The following is a 5,403-nucleotide window of genomic DNA, read 5'->3' as shown; positions in this document are numbered from 1 at the left end:
GTAGAATGGGAGCTCTATGTCAAAGGATAGAGGACTCCCTGTGAGATGTGAAGAAGAAAGAAGAATGAGGATAGAAGAATGAGATAAAGAATTCGAATAAAGGGGGTAAAGAATTCGAAAAGTAAGAAGTAAAAAGAGAAACTAGAATTAAAATATTTTTATTTTTTTATTCAAAAATAAAAGCTAATGAACTAAAAAGATTTGAAAATTAAATGATAAATTTTGAAAAAAAAGAGAAATAGAAGGGAAGTTTTCGAAAATAGAAGAGAGAGGAATTAGTTAGGAAGTTTTGAAAAAGAAAAAAGAGAAAACAAGTAACTAATTAAGAAACATTTGAAAATAAGATAAGATAGAAGATTAGAAAAGATTTGATTTTAAAATTTAAAATTAGAAAAGATAAGATAGAAATTGACAAGATTTGAAAAAGATTTGATTTTGAATTTAGAAATTGAAACAAGATAAGATAAAGATTTAAAAATAATTTTGAAAAGATAAGATATGATGAAGATTTGAAAAAGATTTGGAAAGATAAGATTTGAAATTTGATTTTTGAAAAAGATTTAATTTTAAAATTTTAAATTTTAAATTTTGAAATTGAGTTTTAAAATTTGAATTTAAAATAAGTTAAGATAAGATTTTTGAAATTTAAAGAAAGATAAAAAGATAAGATAAAGATTTGAAAAAGATATTGTAACACCCTAACTACCAAAGCTCACGCTTCCGGCTGCGTAACTCTGATAGCTCGGACATTACGACGACACTTATACTATTTAATACTAAAATATGAGTCTGTTTAAAACTTTAAACCGCAATACCGCTCCCAAAGATACTTTCGTTCGATAACGTACATCCATAAATACCATACTACTTACAAAAACTCATAAAGAGTACATCCATATATATACATAAATATTTATAAATAATATTACAAACATAATACAATACAATTCCTATCCCTCTTACAGATTATATCAAGATAAAGGCGAGGGTACAATAAACCATAACTAAAACAATATAGAGCATCACAACAACAATTAAATAAGCTCTTCGTAACTTCTGCGCCCATATCCTGAAAGGGGAAAAATGTAGGGGGGTGAGAACATCATCCTCGAAAGGGTTCTCAGTAGAGGGTTTTTGGGAATTACTGTAATAGGATACAAGAAGGTAAACCATACCAGTGATTAATAACCGTCTTATGCCTCTTTTTCAAAAACAACGGTTTACAATAAAAGTAAAGTCTGAAATCTTTTCTGAAAGAGGAACTGTTCAATTTCTAAAAACTCAAAAGCCTTTCCAAAAGGTTTATCTATGCTGAACCAAATTAGCCTTTCCCGCATTTCCAAACCATAACCACAATACCGAAACCAACCATCGGTCCATCTCAATTCAACCACGGCCCTAGGCCCAAACAATCCAACCAACAACCAATCACCTCAATCCAACAGAGTCCCAGATACAAACACAGATAGGAAGTTCAAGCACAAACAGACAGTTATTACAAGTAGAACAGTTAGCAATTAATCACATAGGCAAACCAAGTATAATATGCACACCCAACCAATGTCACACAAATGCATATGATGCATGCCTGTCCCTAGTGGCTGATGATATCCAATAGAGAAAAACATAAACCCGTTTTACCTTTTTAAAACAGCCTCAAAGCAAAATTCTCTTTCGAATGACTTCTACCCAAAGACATACTGTTCTTCTTGGAAAATAAGGAGAAATCATGATTCTCTTTTCAATAATTCTTTCAACGCATAACTTCATTGCTTTCTTAATTGTTCTAAGTAACACAAGCCACACAACAATTCGGCCAAACCAATATCCATAGTCATTCGAGTCAATCAAATAATACATAAGGCAGATACAATCACCAAATACACAATATCTCACATCAGTACCCATATGTAATAATTCCAATAATAAACTATAGTTTTTGGAAAGCGCCCCTACCTCAAAACACATTTCCATAATCCAAGCGCCTCATAAGTTCTTTTCACCTCAACTCAAAATCGAAGGCAGCTTCAAAGCACAGCCCCACACATTTTCGCAGCAGCATAAACAGCTCTAAATTACAACAAGCAACCTCAGTTACTAACTCTAGGAACATTAATACCATAAAGGCTTTAATACACGTACGGGACACTAACGTAAGGCTTTCGAAACATAATTTCTTACCGGAATAACAACACGAAGCAGCTGCGGTTTCGAACCGGCCCCGGCACAGCTCCGGCGACGGAGGCAACCTCAGCCCCAACTACTCGTAACAGCAACAACAACTCTAACCGTGACATGCCATAACTCGAACTCAGCCCTACGTTATCAAAACCTTAGGATTCCTACCCAAATATAACAGTGCAGATTTTCAAGGGCTCCGGAATGTAACTCTTACCGTAACTAAGGAGAAGTGACTGAGCCAAGCGGCGGCATCCCCGACAGTGGTTCCGGTAGCCACCGGACTGCTCCTGGCGACCAGAACAATGGCAAGGCTTCCTCCTCCTTCGGCAGCAACAGTGCAGAAGCTTCAGCTAAGCACCGCAAAGCAGCAGATCGGCAGTGGCAGAGCCGACTTCTCCTCCATCGCATTCTATTCCTCCCGCACTGCTCTCTCCCTCTTGCCGACGACCGTGACGGAAACCACCCCCAGCAGCGGAGGCAGCAAGGCTGGCTCGACCGCAGCAGAGTGTGGCACGCCTCTCTCCTGGGCTCTCTCTCTCAGACCAGATCGGCGACTGACCACGCGGCAAGGGCGACGGCGGCGCAGTGAGGACGACGGCGGCGACGCGACGGCTCTGGTGGCTCCACAACAGTTCGACAGCGACGCTAGCTCCTCCATCCTCACTTCCATCGCGTCCCTCTCCCTCCCTTGGCGATTTGACGACGACGCCTGGAAGTGGCAGCGATGAGCGCGACGGGATGCAGCGTTAACGGAACGGCGGTGGCTCGCAGCTGGCGGCAAGGCGTGGCGGGTTCGGTGGACTCGTGAGGGCAACAGCGACGGCGAGCTCCCTCCCTTCCTCCACGCCGGCAAACTCTTTCCTCCTCCCTCTGTCTGTTTCCTTTCTCCCCTTTTATCTCACTGTGTGCGTGTGTTTGTTACTGATGGGGGGTTGGGGTGATGGCTGCTGGGTTCAGGGGAAAAGGGTAGCTAGGTTAGGGTTTAGGCAAAATTAGGTTTAGGGATAATTTGGTAATTTCAAATAAAATTGGATATAATATAATAATTGAAATCCAAATTAAATCCAACACTAGTTGTATATAGAAAATACTATTTGCTCATCAATTTCACAAATTATTTTCAATAAAATGCCCAAATCCAAAAATTAGAAATAATATACTTAATTTCTTCATTTTTCCAAAATAACAGTAATAATATTTAAATATTACTTATCTAATCCAAATCTTATAAAATCCTTATTATTTCATAACTATCAACCTTATACTTTAAATATAGAAAATAATCCAATAATTATAAAATTGGATAATAATCATAACTTATCTCAAATCCAATAAATCAAAACTTGCCTTAATTATCTTTAATAAAATAATCTCTGAATTTAAGGCTATAAATAATTGTAGGATTTGAGACTTGATCATAATAAGACTTTTCAAAGATTTTGGGTCTTACAGATATGACTTTTGAATTTTAAGACTAAGATAAGATAAGATAATTATTTGAAATTAAAATTTGATTTTTTTTTTTTGAAATTTCGAAAATTAAGATAAAAATATATTTTTTTAATTTTTTGAATTAATGAAGAAAGAGAAAAACAACCAAAAGACACCAAACTTAAAATTTTTAGATCAAAAGAGTACTAATTTTTGAAAATTAAGAAAACAAACACCAAAAACACTAAACTTAAAAATTTTAAGATCAAAACAAGAAAAAAAATAAGAACAACTTGAATACCAAGAAAGAACAGTAAGAACAATTTGAAAATTTTAAAGAAAAGATAAACACACAGGGGATACCAAACTTAAGAATTGACACTAAATGCATACAAAAGACACTATTTTTGAAAAAAATTTTTGAAAAGAAAGCAAGAAAGTTCAAAGATTTAACAAGAACAAGAACAAAAGACTCAAACAAAAGACAACGATTACTAAAGAAAAGAAAAGATTTTGAAAAAAAATTTTGAAAAAGAAAACAGGAAATAGGTAAGACTCAAAGTAAGAAAATCAAAAGAAAATACATAGCCAAAAACAAAAAAGGTTTTGAAAATTTTTTGAAAAGAAAACAAAAGACTCAAAACAAAAGTAAAAAGTACCTAATCTAAGCAACAAGATAATTCGGTAGTTTTTCAAATCCGAATAATCCCCGACAACGGTGCCAAATACTTGGTGCACGAAACTGGCTCCACAAAATTCACACAGATAGACCGGCAAGTATATTAAGTCGTCCAAGTAATACCTCAGGTGAGTGAGGGTCAATCCCACCGAGATTGTTGGTCTGAGCAAGCAGTGGACACCTTGTAGATCTTAGTTAGGCGAATAGAAAGTGAAGTTTGTCACGGAAAAAAAATGCATAAACCAGATAAATAAATAAAACATTACTAGATAGATGATAATTCAATGGTGATAGAATGGTTGAGGCTTCGGAGCTGCTTTGTCTTTCCGGATTAACTTTTCTTACTGTCTTCTTCAATAACCTTCTGATTCCTTCAATAGCAGCCGTAAGTAATTAACTCATGTCCTCTCATCAAGTTAACCTCCTCTACTACAGCAATCTACCATGTTGAGATGACTCATGTCCTCTTATCAAGCCACCTCTAGGTTTCTCACTGTAGCAGAAGATGAAGCTCTAAGCAATCCACTCTCCTTCACGATCCTACTCAAGGTGCCACAGACAAGGCAGATCTTCCAGATCAGAAAGTGCTGCTTCTCTGACTTTAGCCTTAGCATCACAGAGACCTCACGCACCCATAGTCAATGGGATTTCATGTCACATATCCAAAGTTGCTCAGATGCTCTATTGGAATCCGCAATGCAATCTCTAACTTTAGTTCAACGCCATCTGGGTCAGGAATCGCACGGAACCCCTGTAGAATAAGGGTGATTGTCACGGGTCACCCTCAATTCATAAGATGAAGAACGAGGTTGCATAAGAGAATAGAATCATACATATTGAATTAAAACAGTAATATTATTGATCCATGAAACTCAGTAGAGCTCCTATCCTTAACCTTAGGAGGTTAGTGACTATTACTGTACAGAAAATAAAAGTTAAAGGTTCGAATGGGCCAAGATCTCTAACAAGGGTGATCTTTGTTCTATATATACTAGTCTAGTAACTCAGCATTATAGAAAATAAGATAAACTAGTCTTGTAGTGCAAAAATCTACTTATGGAGCCCACTTGGTGAGTGTTTGGGCTGAGCTTGAATGTCTCCTACGAGCTAGT

General features: G+C 36.6%; 1 long non-coding RNA gene across 1 annotated transcript; it reads right to left on the bottom strand.

Moving 5' to 3' along the window:
* Nucleotides 1,869–2,591, bottom strand: LOC107648107. The gene is made up of 3 exons (XR_001621728.2): nucleotides 2,396–2,591; nucleotides 2,182–2,317; nucleotides 1,869–2,070 (listed from the first exon to the last, which is right to left on the bottom strand). It is a non-coding gene; the product is annotated as an uncharacterized LOC107648107 (long non-coding RNA).

Source organism: Arachis ipaensis, chromosome B06 (assembly GCF_000816755.2).
Source record: "Arachis ipaensis cultivar K30076 chromosome B06, Araip1.1, whole genome shotgun sequence".
Taxonomy (NCBI): domain Eukaryota; kingdom Viridiplantae; phylum Streptophyta; class Magnoliopsida; order Fabales; family Fabaceae; genus Arachis; species Arachis ipaensis.
This window is presented reverse-complemented; position numbering and strand designations above follow the sequence as displayed.